Source organism: Hippoglossus stenolepis, chromosome 10 (assembly GCF_022539355.2).
Source record: "Hippoglossus stenolepis isolate QCI-W04-F060 chromosome 10, HSTE1.2, whole genome shotgun sequence".
Taxonomy (NCBI): domain Eukaryota; kingdom Metazoa; phylum Chordata; class Actinopteri; order Pleuronectiformes; family Pleuronectidae; genus Hippoglossus; species Hippoglossus stenolepis.
Genome location: NC_061492.1, coordinates 6,616,919 through 6,633,997, shown reverse-complemented (window position 1 = coordinate 6,633,997; position 17,079 = coordinate 6,616,919). Strand labels below are relative to the sequence as shown.

General features: G+C 44.7%; 1 protein-coding gene across 1 annotated transcript in view; it reads left to right on the top strand.

Annotated features, from left to right (window-relative positions):
- The first annotated feature begins 2,613 nt into the window (after nt 1–2,613).
- Nucleotides 2,614–17,079, top strand: part of ppp2r3a (protein phosphatase 2, regulatory subunit B'', alpha) — a 54,958-nt gene continuing 40,492 nt past the window's right edge. The window contains exon 1 of the mRNA XM_035168594.2: nt 2,614–2,831. The gene's annotated coding sequence lies outside the window, so the exon portion shown is untranslated. The remainder of the gene's footprint in view (nt 2,832–17,079) is intronic.

The following is a 17,079-nucleotide window of genomic DNA, read 5'->3' as shown; positions in this document are numbered from 1 at the left end:
AGGCCTTAAATTGTTTGTTCCACCAAATCACAAAAAAACTGCTTTTCTCACTTTGCCTTGGAAGAATCACATTTTGGTTTTATTTCCTCCAAAGTTTAACACATAGGTTTCAAAGACGTCTGCAGTCAAAGCAGTGCTCTGTATTCTGTTTGAAGCCAAATGGGACGAATAAAGATTTTCCAATGTGTCCTGAGCCCACTCAAATCTTGCCATTAGCTCACACTAACCACGCTAGCTAAAATTAGCCGGCAACGCTGAAGTAACATGATGCCGTTTGCGATTTCGGGGTATGCATAACTTATAAAAATAATTTTAAGGTGAAATGAAATTTAAGGTTTCACTTTATTGCTGCTCCTCACCGGCTGTAATATCGGCTAACATATCTGGGAACAGAATTAGATACAGGGTAAAATTGTATTCCGCTCTCTGCTGCCGTCGGGCACCGGTTACGCAAGCGATCTAAAATGTTTGGCCGATTTCTCGTCATCCCTCTGGCTGCTCCGTCTCCTAATGCTGGGTGTTACTTGAGTGTTGGTGTTTATTTTTACTTGGTGGACAGAACAAGGTACCGTCCAGGAGACATGTGGACGCACATGTACACACAAACAGGCCCCTCTTGTCATGTGACGTGGGCCTTGTGATAGATAATGTTGTTATAGGACACACATTCCAGCAGGATTTGGAGGGGGATGCTAGGTGTGAGTCGGTGTGTGTTTCTGGGGAGTGTGTGTGTGTGTGTAAAAAGCCGGGGTGCTTTAATTTAAATCCACTGCACATCGTCCATCAGCAGGTCTTACTCTCACTCATCAGCGTGGTAACTTCACACCGCCAGCGATGCAACCACAGACCAGATCCCATTTTAGCTGTTTTTCCCCCCTCCCGGGTCATCTGCTAAAACTGTGGTTTAAAGTCTATGATCAAGTGGCGCCGGTGTCATCGCTGCCTCTCATAACATCGATGGAGGACACGGAGTCCCATCCACCATTTGATAGCAGTGGTCATGCATGTGTGACCAGGGGGATGGCTCACGTCTCCTCAGGGCAGATTTAACGAACAACACGGAGGAATCGCAAAAAAAACAGAAGAGCAGCGTCTTCCACCTGAAGTGGTTGTGTGGGCGTTATTTGCAGCCTCACGTCCAACTGAAAAGAAAAATCTTATCGTCTACTTTTGTAAACTCAAACTGTCTCATGATCTGCAGTCCACGCTGCGGCCGACTACCTGGTCTCCATAGAAACACACATTTCGAGTACTTGCACTTCACCATATTAGTTGTTTAGTTAAACTACACGCGCTGCTGTTTTATCATGTATAATTTATTGATCACTGAAGGAGGCCCAGGGCATAAATCTCACTCAGACTGTGGTTGTTATATATTGTTCAGTAATGAACACTTGCACTGGAGGCTACACTAAAAATTATTCATGTCATGGACCCAGAGAAGCTGCACATTCCAGCTCGGGCCATGAACCGAGATATTTTATTGTTGATTTAGTGTAAAATTTAACACAATGTCTATAATGCAGGTTAAGGGAGAACAATGAGAGCGAGTAGTCATCATTCTTCTTCAGATTCTGAAAGCGAAAGAAGGGACATAAACAGGTGGGAGAGCGACGCCTTAACTGACCCCTGAAACGTCCCCAGACCACGGGAACCCGCTGTACGTCCTTCACACCTGTCTTTATTCGAGAATACTTTACAGTTTATACCCATGAGTCAGGACCATGTGTTTATTCTATTTAAAACGAGGTTCGCACAACAAACTTCTACTTTGGGCCCGAGCACAGTTAAGAACATTTCACTGAAACATCCAAACAACTTCGCAAAGCCAAACATGTTCAGTCCTTTGTCTCTTTAAGATGTTGTGATGCTTTAAAATAAACAGTGGGTGAAGATGTATTCAGGTTTAAGTGAGGTTACATGAATGTAATGTACAAATATTATCCGAAAAGTCAAATGAAATGAATGACAGCGAAATGTACAAAATAACCTGAACATTGAGATCCCAGGTCAAAGCTGAGGTGCCTCTCTCCCGTCAGTAGTCTTTTACAAATACAAACGTTTTTTTATCCTCCCTTTTCAAAAGTACACAATGTGCTTGAACATGGAACGATTTTTCCAAACATATCCGATGATGTTGGACGTATAATTCAATCAATCAATCAATCAAACTTTATTCGTATAGCCCGTATTCACAAATCCCAATTTATCTCATAGGGTTTAACAACGTCCTCTGTCCTTAACCTTCAACAAGAGTAAAACTACCAAAATAACTGTTAACAGAGGGAAGTAAACATAGAAACCTCAGAGAGAGACGATGGACAGACAGAAGTGAACAATTCCCCCCCTGTGCAAATTGGGGCCCCCCGGGTTCAGAACAATCCTAGATCCGCCACTGCAACACATAAACAAATAAACACACTTTCATGCATCAGTAGAATAATGTGCTCGTCAACATGTTTGTGTGTGTGTGTGCTGGAGGGGAAAAGTAACACACATACACACACACGAGCTGTAGTGAAGCCTGTCACTCTGCTCCAGCCCCCGCCCCGCAGCCCTGCTCGACGGGAACTCCCCCTGAGTTCCCCCGGTCCTCCTGCTCATTCCCTCCACACACACACACACACACACTGTCTCACACACTCACACACACTCTCACACACAGGGAGTAAGCTGCATGTTGGAGCATACGTCCGCGCTCTCTCCCCGGTAACAGAGCCTCCACAGCGGCTGTTCCGCCTCGCAGTCTGCGGCGGAGCTTCGTCGTGACAGAGTTTGGAAGCGGCTGGAGGAGGAAGAGGGAGGAAGAGGAGGAGGAGGAGAAACGAAAGGTAGGAGATGGTGTCTTCTTCTTCTTCTTCTTCTGCTGCTTCTTCTTCTTGTTCCTCTCGTGTTTGGAAACTTTACCGCGAGCTGCTCGTCTTCTCTTCTCTTCTCCGCCGGAATTCGTGGGCGCGTCGCGGGGAAGAAATGTCCCCGCGGAGCTGCAGGGTTTTTACTGTGATGATGAACCAAGGGCGTGCGTGTGCAATGCTTTTTTTCTGCTGCTGCCGTGCGCGTATGGGGTGCGTGTGCATGTGCCAGCCCAGTGTGTGTGTGTGTGTGTGTGTTCGTGTGTGTGTGTGTGTGGTGGGGGTCCTCCTCCTGTTGTGTCAAAGGAAGTTTGGACATTGTGTCAAATCAGTGCAGGAAACAACCTCCTGTGAGTGACTGTTTATCTCTTAGAATAAAGGTCTTGAAACTCCTCTCCTTCTCCTGAGTGTGTTATTGGACTGGATGTCAGATACAGTCTCCTGCAAGTCAAGTTTGTTTGGATACTTGGCAACACTGTTATTTTTTTTTTACAGTGCGTGTTTGGTGCAGCTGGCAAACTATGCAGGATCATAGCAACGTGTCAAAGTGCCTAATATTACAGATAAGATATTAGAGATAGAAGATATGATATAAGACTTTATTGCTCCCACAGCTCTGCAGAGGACAGTCAAGATATAGACACCAGCAAAGGAATAATAAGCAAACATGCAACATAAACACAAGGAGTATCAAATCTAATCAAATCTACTTTATTGTCTATGTTTATCCCAAAGTGCGACAGCAGCTGCAGAGAAGTACATCGTGCAACCGACAACAACAACAAACACTACACGAGGACAAATATCGTGTAAGAACCGGAATAATAATGTAGAATAACAATGATTTGAATATTGCACCTGCTCTAAAAAACACTTACAATGATAAAACACTAAAAGGATATAAGATGAAAAACAAAAACTGGCATCAAAACCAAAACAGTGCAAAGGTTATTGAGATACATGGAAAATAGAAAGGAAATGGAAATAATGAATACAGTGTAAACAGATTATCCATATAATTGCACAGACAGAGGTGAATAGTGCAGTTATTTGACTTTAAAGCAGTTTAACTAAGGCCTGGTGAAATTCTTTCCTATGAGGTTTATACAAGACGAAGAAATTCACACAAAGATTAAAAACACAATAAACAAGATGAAGAAGTCAACAGAGGTGGATCCAGCCGACACACACATATATACACACACACACACACACACACACACACACACACACACACACACACACACACACACACACACACACACACACACACACCTGTGATGCTAAAGCGTATATCGTTGCTGTGTGTCTTCTGTGTACGAAGGTGTGCGTGTGTGTCCTTCAACACTCCCATCATGTGTGTGCATGCATATATCCCACATGTGTGTGTTTATGTATGTCTGAGTGTGTGTGTGTGTGTGTGTGCATGCGCGTGTCCAGTTGGTGATATCTTGTCAGATCCTGTGAGGTGGGGGTCAGTCACAGGGTCTCCCCTCTGGAATTCTCCTAGAAATAGACATAGCATGCGTGCGCACACACACACACACACACACACACACACACACACACACACACACACACACACACACACACACACACACACACTTGGAGCAACATCTCCTGTCAGTTTAATGTCTTTTCTGTTAACGACGACCCGTGATGACCTCCGTACTTCGGAGCGGTGTAAAAGCCGCTGTAGCCCTGAAATCCTCTTTTCTTTCAAAGCCTCACAAACAGCCCCGACTCTAATAAGTGTGTCACTGGGCTCGTAAGTTGGAACGCTCTCTTCTCTTTGATGCTGACACTAATTTATGTCTCCTTCCTCTCTCATGCATCTATCTGTTTCATCATGTCATTCCACTGCCTCCCAGTTAAGCCTCTGACTCTGCAAGTGCATTTATCCCCGTCTGGGTTCTCTGCTGTCAGAGCCGGGTGTTTGGACATTGCTGATTCAACCCATTACTTCATCGCTCTATTTTTATTTTACGTTATTTTCCAAATGAGGCTTCATCGTCTTCCTCTTCCGAGCACAGAGGGCCGAAGGACACCGTGTCTGTGCAGACAAGCCTGGGTTTTTTGGCAGCTTCTCTTTTCTGTGTTGGGTGGCCAGTCATCCTCTGCTCTCACACAGTGGGGAGTGACAGGGATGAGTCAGACAGGACACGTCAGAAGAGCAACAAACCACAATCTCTGGTTGCTCCCCAGCCTGTTCAGGAGATGTGTCTGTGAGATGATGGAGGCTTCAAAGCGAGTGTGTGTGTGTGTTTGTGTGTGTGTGTGTGTGAGCGATAGAGAGACCGAGATGGAGTGAGAGAGAAGGAGTGAGAGGATTTCGCCTGCTGTAACTCGAGCCTGGCTGAGCACACTGACTCCTGCGAGAACACAAAGACCTTGTTGCGTGAACTGTGGAGAATGTGGAAGTTTGTGTGTGTGTGTGTGTTTGAATGTGAATGGTGGTTATGCAGAATTCATGCTTCATTCTCTTGACACCAATTCTCACAATTGATCCGCATTATAATTTTTTTCCTTGATGAATCGATTCCTGGTTTGAAAACAGTGAAAAGTATCGTCACGATTTCAGTTCACAAACAGTCTCCGACCACAGAATAGTACGTTTACGATCAAATTAGTATCAAAATAACTGAGGAATTAAAATGATATTGAAAAGTCTCATCAGTTGCCATGGGACATCTCAGGTCAACAATAACAAACGGATGGTAGCGACTCAAGTGTGTGTGTGTGTGTGTGTGTCTTTCCAACGTCTTCGTTTTCTACGTCACCACCTGCATGTTCCGCTCCTCGTCGTGGACAGACCGATGGAGAAGAAAGCTTCGCTGGCGTGAAACATGATGTCAAAGTAGCTCGGGGGCCAGACATGTTCTCCACGTGTAAACATATCCAGGAATCTCAACCCACAGGGGGGAAATTAGTAAATTCACACGTTAGGAGAGGGGTGGTGGTGGGAGGGGGGGTGGGGGGGTTTACATTCTTCCCCCCGGTGATCATCGCTGGTTGTGGTTTTCCCTCTTTGGGATATCAGCCCTCATCATCTTATCTGAGCCAGAGCTGCCATTCAAATTACAGTTTAGGACAAGATACCACTTCCTCCTCCTGTCGTTAAATGGCCACTGATATCAATTTAAATGGCAGGAGCATTTTTAATAACTGTCTTCCATTTTATTTTAACACCGTTAATCTCCCTGTCAGAGACACGGCTTCTCCTCGCGCCCGTCTTCCTTTGCGGAGGAGGAGGTCGTTTTTTTAGGTGTTTTTGAACTTGCAGATTTGCTCTGTGGGCGGACGGGTGGGCGGACTGGGTGACACAGTGTGTGCGTCCGTTTCGGAGCAGTGTTGGTGTGAGCCGTGGTTTCTCTCCGTCCCTCACAGATGTGCGTCTTTTCACAGGTGCTTGTTGTTCCCCCAGCTTTGTGTGCGTGTGTGTGTATGGGTGTGCAAAAATTAATCTGGGTTTTATGCACCTCTCACATAGGTGTGCAAGGACAGCAAGTGCCCTAGCAACAACACCCCACTGGAATCGGTTTGCTGGGAGTGTCCTGATGTAATGTGGTTGTGGGGGTTTAGTTCAGACAGGACTAGGCTGGAGCTGTGGGTTGAGTCACAAATCATGAACTCACAGCGTCCCTGCTTCTTTCCTGTCATATCTGCTTTGGGGCAAACACACAAAATAATGTATTACTTCTGGAATCAGATTCTCCACGAGAATTAGACCAATATGACAAATTGATCAGGTTTATATGAGGTGATGGGATTTTTAAACGAGACAAGATTTGAACCTGATGTGTTTATTTACCACAATGTCCTAAAGAGTCACTGGTTTGCCTCTTTCTTTCTTTCTTCATTAGGATCCCCATTAGCATGAGCATTAGCTGTGAGACAGTGAGACACAACAAACAAACAAAGCCACAAAAACAAACAACAACAGCTCATCTCATTAAATCAATCAAGTATTTATAAGAGAAACAAAATAGTCATTCGTTTAACAGATATTAGGCAGAACACAAGATATTCCATCATTTATAATTCTTATAAAAACATCTTTCTATCTATCTATCTATCTATCTATCTATCTATCCATTTATCTATCTATCTATCTATCTATCTATCTATCTATCTATCTATCTATCTATCTATCCGTCTATCTATCTATCTATCTATCTTTATTCTATAAAATCTATAGAAAAATTTGTTTTACAGCAAAAGCAACACTCAGTGGCAAATAGCCTGTTTCCACTGTTTTAGTCAAGGGAGCAAAAATACTGAATCTGTGAATGTAACACCAGCACAGACATGCAGGACTATTTACAATAGGAGCTCAGGCAATAAAACAGTTGTGCAACAGCAGCTTGACAGAGGTGGTGTCGGAGCTGACATGGTCAGACACACACCTCTTTGGTTAAGTCAGGACAACTCCCTGACTCTGTGTTTGACTCAGCCTCTGTGTGTGAACACATGTGGATATGTGTGCACGTACAAACGGACAAAAACAAACATCCAGAATCCAGCTGAATCCCAAATTTTAATTATGTTTCATTTTTGGCTTTCTCTCATGTGTAATTACGAGCTACACCATACCCACACCCTAACTGTGTGTGTGTGTGTGTGTGTGTGTCTTGCTGTGTCTGTCTGTGTTTGTATGTCTGTCTGTTGGTGTATGGGTGTGGTGTGTCTGTAATCAAGCCGGCATTAAACTGTGTACCACCGACTGCTGTAGGACTTCTCACATTTAGGCTTTATAATTGATTCGGAATGTGATTAATGTCGCGCTCTGCACCCACATGTGCCAGCCTGCCCTTCACTGCACAACACACAACCAAACACACACACACACACACACATGGACACGCAAAAGCTGTGAGTTACTCAACACTGCAGCACAAGGCAGTATTGTATGGGCCGTCTTCAGTGCACTTTTAGTGACACAGTCATTCACATTTCCCAGCAGCGTGCATGTGTGTGTGTGTGTGTGTGTGTGTGTGCGTGGGTGGTCGGCTCATATTCCATGTAACGCTGCCGGCTGCTAAAAATGAAGACGTGACAGGGAAAGTGTGAGTCTGATACTAAGTGTGTGCCCCTGTGTGTGTGTGTGTGTGTGTGTGTGTGTGTGTGTGTGTATTGGGGGGGTTTCATATACACTTACTCATATACTCCTTTTCCTCCTAAAAGCTAATCTACATTTAATGCTTCTCTTCAGAAAGCAGCTTGTGGTTGGGCTTGAATAGTACTTTAATAACATTTTATATTTGTATTCACTTGTAACCTTCACATCACAAATCTCATTTTGCCATAGAGGAAGATATTACAGTTATTATAAAATCAACGGAGACAACAACTTTGACCTGTGTTTTTGATTTTAGGAGGCCGACAGTCGATTTTTCTTTTTTTCCCTGCATGAAAACGTAGGAGCTCAACGATACAGCGAGGAGACACTCGAAAGTTAAGTCGTAAGAAGTTCACCTTTTGTGTCCGCACGCTGTGGTTTGTGGTAAACCATGAAGTGGGCGACTCTCTCAGAGGAAAAGGTTGGATTAGGTCGACGACCTCGATAGTTGCGGTGGCGGCCTGAAGCTGGTTTGAGGCTTTTCCTTGATACTGATATATTATGACATTTGCTTTAACCTTGTGAAAAGTGAAAATCGTTGGCATCTCATTGAGACAAGTGTCTTACTTGTACACCATCCAAACTCTGTAGTTCAAAAGCAATTCCATTTTATTACAGCTTGGCTCTCTTAGTCATTAATCTCTATGTTTATCTATGTCTATAGAAAGTTTATCAGCTCTGCACTTAATCATTTTCTGAAGAATGCCAGTGAGTCAGATGAAGAAAAACATGAGCAGTAAAATGAGCCACAGACAGACAGAGATGTCTTTGATTAGTAGATCGTAGTTGTGTAAAACTAGTATTACTGTATCTCTGCTTGTTTTTAGTGCCCTGTAGTACTTCTTTAAGATATTATTTATTAGTGAGTACAAGAGATAGTGAGTACATAAAACTGAAACATGTCGAAAGATATGCGTAATCTTACTGTGAATCACCTCAGGATGACTTATTTCCCTTTTAAACGTGGGCTGGAAATACAAATGACGATAATAATAACTCACTGGGAAGATGCATGCGGTCGTCAAAATAAAGCCCATAAACAGAGGACTCCCCCGAAATCCAAAGCCACCCAGTGTCAGGAATCGAACCCTGCCCACAAAGGGCTGATTCATACATGGGTGTGTGGGAGGGGGACTGTGCCTGATGGCCTCTCTCTTCTCACCACCTTCAAGCCCAGCACTTTGATTCACGGATGTCCCATGGTCCTCTGCTGCTCATTGACTGGCTCCATTGTGGCTGCGCTGATTGGCTGCTTGGGACTGAATGTCACTGCTTCTTGTCCGTGGACACTGGAATGTGTGCGTGTGTGTTTGTGTGTGTGTTTGTGTGTTGTGTGCCGTGAATTAACAGCTACACATTTAGTGGCTGATAGTGCTCTGTTGTCCACACTGGCACTCTTTATCCAGATTCTACACACACACACACACACACAGACACACACAAGTGTATATATATCACAACTAAATCGGAACCAGGCATTCCTCCAGTGGCAGGGCACTGGCCAAGGGAGAAAGAGAAAGGATGAAAGAAGGAACAAACTCACGAACGGTACCATTCAGAGTCACGGCGGCGTGGTTCTCCTTGGCCCTGGTTTGAGACATGAATGAGTCTGAAGCTAAAAATATTTTATTGCCGCTTGTTGCTCCTCCTGCTCTTTTCATTACTTCTCTCTTGGGTTTTTCTCAGGGATGAAGCCTGCGCTACTTTAAAGGGATAGTTCACCCCAAAAATGAAAATTCACTCATTTTCTACTCACAACGATGCCGATAGGGGGGAGGTGGAGTATTTGAGTCCACAAAACACTTTTGGAGTTTTAGGGGTAAACAGCGTTGCAGCCAAATCCAATATCTATCTATAGCATGGTGTAAATGACGCCGTTTCTAGTCGAATATGAATGTCGGGGCTTATGGACACTTAGATGATACCACGGGAGCAGTATGGAGGCGTTTTAATCACAGAAGTGAGACGTTTCAGTGGTCGTTCTAAACCCTTCTTGTTGTGGGTTGTAATGGGCTGTTTGTTTGGCCTGTGGTGAGGCTGGTTGCAGCTTTTCAATATGGAACCGTAAAAGTGATGTGCAGTAATTGAGCCGCGGCGAGTAGAGACCGACTGCAGGACACAGAATCATGAAGCTGCGCCACTGCTGCTGCCCAAAGAGCTGCTCACCTGTTTATTCAAAGTTTAGTGAAGCTCGAGTCCACAGAACCCTGAACTGGAGAGTATGTTGTCATCATCATAATGCACCCATGAATGCGCTGTTGTCATGAATGTGCTGTTTTCGTGATGGACAACGTCATTTACGATGATGAGGCCCAGCCGTTGCTGCTACAGAACGCTGGTCGTCTGGTTAATCAATAGTAATTAATATTGAATGTATCGCATGTCCAAGTTGCATCAATCGACATTGCTCTTCCTCGGGCATTTAAAAGTACGATGCTCGAGATATGCAAGCCACAGTTAGACAGACAGACAGACGGACGTTTGAGGAATCAGCTGATTCAGTAAATAGCAAGCAAAGACGAGGACGACTTTCAAGAGAGGTAATGAGACAAATCCAGACCTGTGACATCACAAGCAGACAGTCTGGGATGTCCTGGCCCCGCAGTGTCCTGAGCTGTATAACAGGCAGGCTGACTAGATGACAGAGGCGAAGAGCTGCTGTTTTATTGGTCAGTGTGGGTAGACCATGTGTCTCACTGCCTACCACAAAAAAATGGAGGAATGACGAGATACAGCGGGAGGGAGGAGTAAGGAGACATGAAAGAGAGGCGGCAAGGAGACAGAGACTGACGCTAATCCGGCGAAGCTCAGAGACACAGAGAAGTAGAAAGACAGAGATGTGGGTAAATGTTTCGATCCCAATGCTGAGAATTAGCTTTACCACGGAAATACCTCCAGTGCAGCTTGGGAATTGGGGGGAAGAAACTATTTCAGGCTTCGCTCCTGTTTGTTATGCCAGCCAGCATCTCCGGGCAGAGTGAAGGTTTTTGCGGGGCTGTAAGTACATTAACATGTGATGTGGGAGGAGGCGGCGAGGGGAAGCTGGAGGGTAGCGGTGTCTCCCAGAGGGGGAAATAATGACCCCATTGCACCAGTGTGCCCTTGTCTTGTTTTGTTTTTTTACCCTCCCTCTCTCGGTTTAATCTAAATCCATTCAAGAAGCTTTATTGGCAAGATAAGATCGTCGTGACGGTGCCAAGGCTTAAGTGCATCTCTGCCTCTTTCTGCTTGGACGGGAGGAGGAAGTAGGTTGGTGGTGAGAGAGGAATGACGCCCTTTATCTCGGTCAGTAAACACAAGCCAAAGGGAGTCCCTACATTGTTTATATTGTGTCTTCAACTCCCTCCTCCCATACATACACAGTTAGAGGACAGTGTAACACAATCGCTCGCACACGGCGCATGTGGATACAGAGGCCTGTGGTGCGCACAAATACGCACACAAAAAGGTCACATGGATAGAAGACATAGACATACATGTATGCACACAGACACACACACTTACAAGCTTTGGTTGGACTGGACCGTGTGTGTGTGTGTGTGTGTGTGTGTGTGTGTGTGTGTGTGGGTTGTTGGCTGCCAGTATATGGTGAACCGGTCAAATCCCAGCACACTCGAGCTTCCCTCCTGCCTGCCAGTCTGACCACTAGTGGCTATGTGTGTGTGTGTTTGTGTGTGTGTGTGTGTGTGTGTGTGTGTGTATATGCGCTCTACAGCACAGCGGAGTTCAGTGCGACCGAATTTGCCATAAACCAGGGATAATTCCATACAAAACCTTCCTCACCAAGTGGTTCTGCTCTCGATTCTTCTCTTGCAGATGGTAATTTGGAAACTTTTTTGACAGTTGGGGAATATTTGACATGACATGCACGCTTCTCTGTGTTTGCACGTGTGTGTTTGCAGCTCCTTTCAAAGAGAGACGTGCTAAAGGTTGGGGAAAGAAACCACATTTCTGCTGCTGTTGCATCTCTCATGAATTCTGTCTCCTTGAAAGATAACAAATATGTAATTGTGGGACGAACGCAGAAACTATGAATTTGCCTGTGTGTGCGCGTAGCATCTTAAAGTTACGGAGACATTGTGACATCAGTTTAAAAGCAAAACATTGTTCAGTGACTTGAAACATGACGTATGACGTGTTTATTAAAAACATCCACAATTCATTGTGACCACCTCCCTGCAACTCAACAGGGGGATGTAGCACAATTCATTCAACCGCTCATTCGTAGTTGCCACAGGAAAAACAACTCAGATGTAAACCTAATTCATAAGAGACACACTTGCCTCCTTTGTAGGTCATAAGCCGTCTCTCTGTCTCTTTTTCTTTCTGTGCCACCTTCTATTCCCCTCTCTGCTGTCTCCCCCGTTATCTGTCCTCTGCTCGACCAAGTGGACATAATCCAAATTATCCCTCTGTCTCCGCACGGGCTTGTAACAGTTTGGGCTTGACTCATCATGTCTGTAGTACAGTGCAGTTTATTACCTTTTGCCCTCGTTAGATACGGCAACCCACGTTCACGGCATTTTAATGAGGTCGTCTGGAGTGATGTGAGAGGGCATCAAGTTTGATCTTATGTAACATACGTACATGGCATGAGAGCTGATTAGCAAATGAGGCCCCGGTGGTTGGTTTTTGCGGCTCTGAGTTCCTGGGAAGAGGTTTAATGTTGGGTTGCTGGAGCCATAGGCGCCGACTCTGTATATTTGTGGCAATGCCGAGCACCCATGTGTGCCAGCATTCAGTCTGGCCTAGATTTAAATTGAAACTTCACCATTGACGTAAGATTGAATCAACAGGAGCGACTCAGCATCTGTGGTTTCATTTCCTTGTCAGGCACTTGCTCCAAACCCTAACCACCAATCACAGTGGGGCTCCAGATTATCCAATCTACTATAACCATAAAGAGGGAACGACAATGGTGAGGTTCTGGTTTGTGTAGGTTTTGCCTAAGGTTTATTTTTGCCTCGGGCGTCGGGCATTCAACTGAGCACCAGCTTACATCAGCGCCCGTGTGCGTCGCTGCTGGTTTTGACTCATAAACGGAGGATTGCTGGTTTGAGGAAGGCATAGACATAAAGTAAACGGGTCACGTTGCTCTTGAGCAACATGTTGACCTCAAACTAACTCTTGTGGCGTTGCTGCTTCTCCGACAGCAGCAGACGTGTGCGTGGGTGTGTTGATATGAGGCAAGACGTCTTTTCATCAACTACACAACAAAGTCCCGTCAGATTCTCAAGGACAAGTTTTGTGACTTTTTCCAATACTTTGATCACGGGAGGATGATTTGCTATATGTCTGCGGCGTCTTTTATAACATGCCATCCGCTGTCTATGACTGTCAACGCTGCATCCTTGTGGTTTCCATGGTGACAGACCGGTCCGGATCCCGACAGTTAGACAGACACGCACAGACACCACACAGATGAGAGTAGCTTCGGTCATTAGAGCAGAGTCATGCTGAGACTGAAGAAATCCTCAAACAAGGGTCTATCTTTTTTTTCTTCTCCTGCTTTTTATTTTCTTCTGATGGAGGGTTGAGAGACATCAGACATGATTTCCCTGTCTGGATTAAAGCAAGGCTACACTTTAGATATAAAATCTTCGCTTTAAAATCTGTGTGGTCTCGTGGGTTCACCAGCTCCAGTTCAAAAGAGCCCAGAAATGTCCCGAAGTGTTGCTTTGTCACACAATGTCACACCTGTTGCTTTTCTGTTCTGCACGTGTAGGTATCAGCGTGTGCATCGGCATTTAAACATTTAACTGTTGCTCTTTTTTGTTCTTTATTTGGATGAAAGGATGAAATGTGGAACATTCTTTGAAAATGATGGACAATAACAACTTGTCTCTTTCCATTTGCCCTGTGGGTTTATTTCCAGGAAGCCTTTTTGTTCGCTTCAGCCCAGTTATTGCCAATGTGGCATTTTTGCATTTTTTTGTGACGTTTTCAACATTTACAGAAAATGTCTTTGGGCGGACAGAAACAAAGCCTCTCTCTTTTTTCTCCTCGGCCTTAAACATGACTAAGGGGACTGTGTGCTACAGTGTGCCCTCACCTCTTCTTTCTTTCCGTCTTCTCTCCTTCGCTATCTTCTGATCTGTTCTGACAGCCCTGACAGCGCTTTCTTCCTCTCCCTCTACCCACATATCATCTTCCTCCGCTGTCTTCTCATCTGTCCAGATACAGGCCCCTCAGGGCCCGAACACCAGAGATATGAGAGGCACCGTCTATGTTCCAAACCAAATGACTGGATGTGTGTGTGTGTGTGTGTGTTATTATATTGCTGATATAAATATCTTAATTCTCTCACCATTACTCTGGAGATTTTCCCTTCTGCCTTCCTGTGTGTGTGTGTGTGTGTGTGGGTCTGTGTGTGTGTGTGTGTCAGTGCCTCATGCCCGGCAGAGCTGAGATGTGATAGTTTGATATCATTGGCGTTCTTTCATCAGTGAGGTGATTCTCCTGCTATGCGTTTGAACTGCAGTGAATCAAAGGCTGCAGCTGCGGACACATCACCTGCACATTTAATCTGCTCGGCCTTTATTTTCTGCCTCTTTCTTCTTTTCTTCCCAACGTTTTTCTTTCGGGTTTTTTTCTCTTTAGCTTTCTGAACTTCGTTTATATCTTCTGTTGCCTTTCATTTTCCAATGCTGAGTGATGTGGGCATCAGAGGCTAAACCACTCTCTAATCTCCACAGTTAACAGGCTGTACAGAATGTAATCTATCCAGTGTTATACATACAGATGTGTTGAGCAGCCAATTCCCTCTGTGTGCTAATCATAAAACTGTATATAAAGATGGACGACGCATTGGAGGACACGTCTCCACGTCCTTCCACTGTCCATAAATGAAGTCATGAGTCGTGCTTCAATTCAGGGGCCGCGTCCTTCATCAGCGGCGTCAGGTCTTCTTATTACATCACCAACTTGTCCCGCCCTTACAGCCGTCGCCCAGCAACAGAGCTACAGACCAAAAAGTTCTTCAGCTGATTAAAAATATTGAAAAGATGGTTGTTGTTTTTTTACCTGTTGGATTGAGAGCTTTCATTTAAAAATAAATTCTTCGGATGTTTTCGCCCCGCTGCTGCATAACCTCTTTGAAAAAACAGTTTATCACAGAATCGCAGTGAATCATGGGATATGTTGGGCCAGGAAGGATCCTTTGGTTGGGGGTGAAAGGACGCGTTGGTCGGCTGCATTTGGAGGATCGGGACAGTCTAGTTCCGACACTGTGACGCAATCAGTCTTCAAATGCCGCCTCAGAAGGATGCGGCCGCCGAATTGAGACACAGCTAAATGATTTGACTTGACATCTTTATAAACAGTCTATGATGGATATAGTTTAACTCTATAGATACAGGTGAACTTCAGGATGCATTGCTGCACAGAACAAGTGTGATTATGTCCCCAACACTGAAATCCCCTCAGAGGAAGCGATGAGGACAACGTTTTTTTTCCGTATGGGACATGTGAGCATTATTTTCAGACCTGATAAGCGGCGCTGCGACCGATGATTGTTGTTATAATTGATTATCCGTCGATTCTTTCTGCTGATCCTGAGCTCTGATCTGACACAACCACTCTTTTATTTCTCCTATATCTACAATCTCAACACCACATTTTGAGATCTTTCATGTAGGATAACACGAGGTCATGGGTTGTTGTGGTAAATAAAACTGTGTCAGCTGTGTACTGTAGCTGAGGGAATATAATTGGTGGCTCATATTAGCATAGTGAAAGATTCGGGTTTGTGATCGGTTATCTCTTATCTATCAGTTGGCATCAGCATCACATCCGACCTGCTGCACCACATGAGTGTATCCTTGACACAAATGCTTGACCTTATAATGTGTAGTTATAAAGGCTTGAGCTTTTTCTTTAGCTGTTGGAGTTTTGCAGCAGGAGAGACAATATCTTCTTCTCGATCATTTACTGATAAATATCTGGATTTTCTTGATTCATCCTGGAATGTGGGAATTTTATGCGTCAGCTGTTTGTTCGATTTTTTGCTCATGAAGTGTTTGGTTCTTTTTCCGACTTTCAGACATTTTCTGGACATTTTGCCTTTTTATTTTAACACAACAGGAGAATCTGGGGAGCGTTCAGTTGGGGGGTGGCGCCTGGGCCGAGCAGCAGGAGGCAGGAGGTGACGTATAATTTCCACTGCGTAAAACCGTGTGTTTCAGTTTACAGCACATCAACACCGGCGTCGACCCTTATCACCAAAAAGCTCTCAAATCTCCCTGTCTTTCCAAGTTAACATCTTCTTTGGCATCTTCTCTTTTTCACCCTGAGATATTTGTGTTATTTCAGTCGTAGAATCCTCATTAACATCACCACTCGCTTCTGCTGTATTCTCTCACATGGGCTCTCTGACATTCCCCAGAGGTTTTACGAGGGGCCTGGCAGGAAAAACCTCTGGAGATTGTCCGGAGCCTCGGACTCAGACGTTTGCGTTCTCACTTCCAGCCCTTTTCGGATGATTTCAGGAGATTACCAGGAGTTCAGTGCATCTCTGAAAGCAGCTCGAGTCACTTGTTGTCTTTCTTTTCTTCTAGTTACAAGGAATGCGCATCCTTGATTCCTGAAGGAGATTGATGTTTTCCTGCTTCCCTCGCTCTAAACTGCACATCAGTGTATTTCATTAAGATGCAGAAAGATTTGTCTCTTGGGATTTTATTCTCATACATCAACGAGTAGAGTATCAAGTTATATTTGGAAGTTACAGTGGGTGTAGCGGGACAATATACTACAAAGTAAAATTAGTAACTATCTGTCCTTTTTGATTGTATCCTGATTAGAGACTGACATTTAAAGCATTCATCTCCGAGACAGAGAAACTGCTCAGATGTGGTGTGCGTGTGTGTGTAATGACACTGTAATTTCATCATTGTAACACTGTGATTAAGCAGCGACTTTCTGGTTTATTTGCAGCGACATTGTGTTGAGTGAGAGTCACAATAGAAACCAGCACAATCCAGCAGGCAGGCTGCGTGGGCCGAGCACTCATGGGAACCAGAGTGGCTTTTAGCGTTCAAGTCCCCGGGGACGGCCGGGACTGTGTGTGGTGGTGTTGTTGTTAATAAGTGCACTCCCACAGTTCGAGAGCCA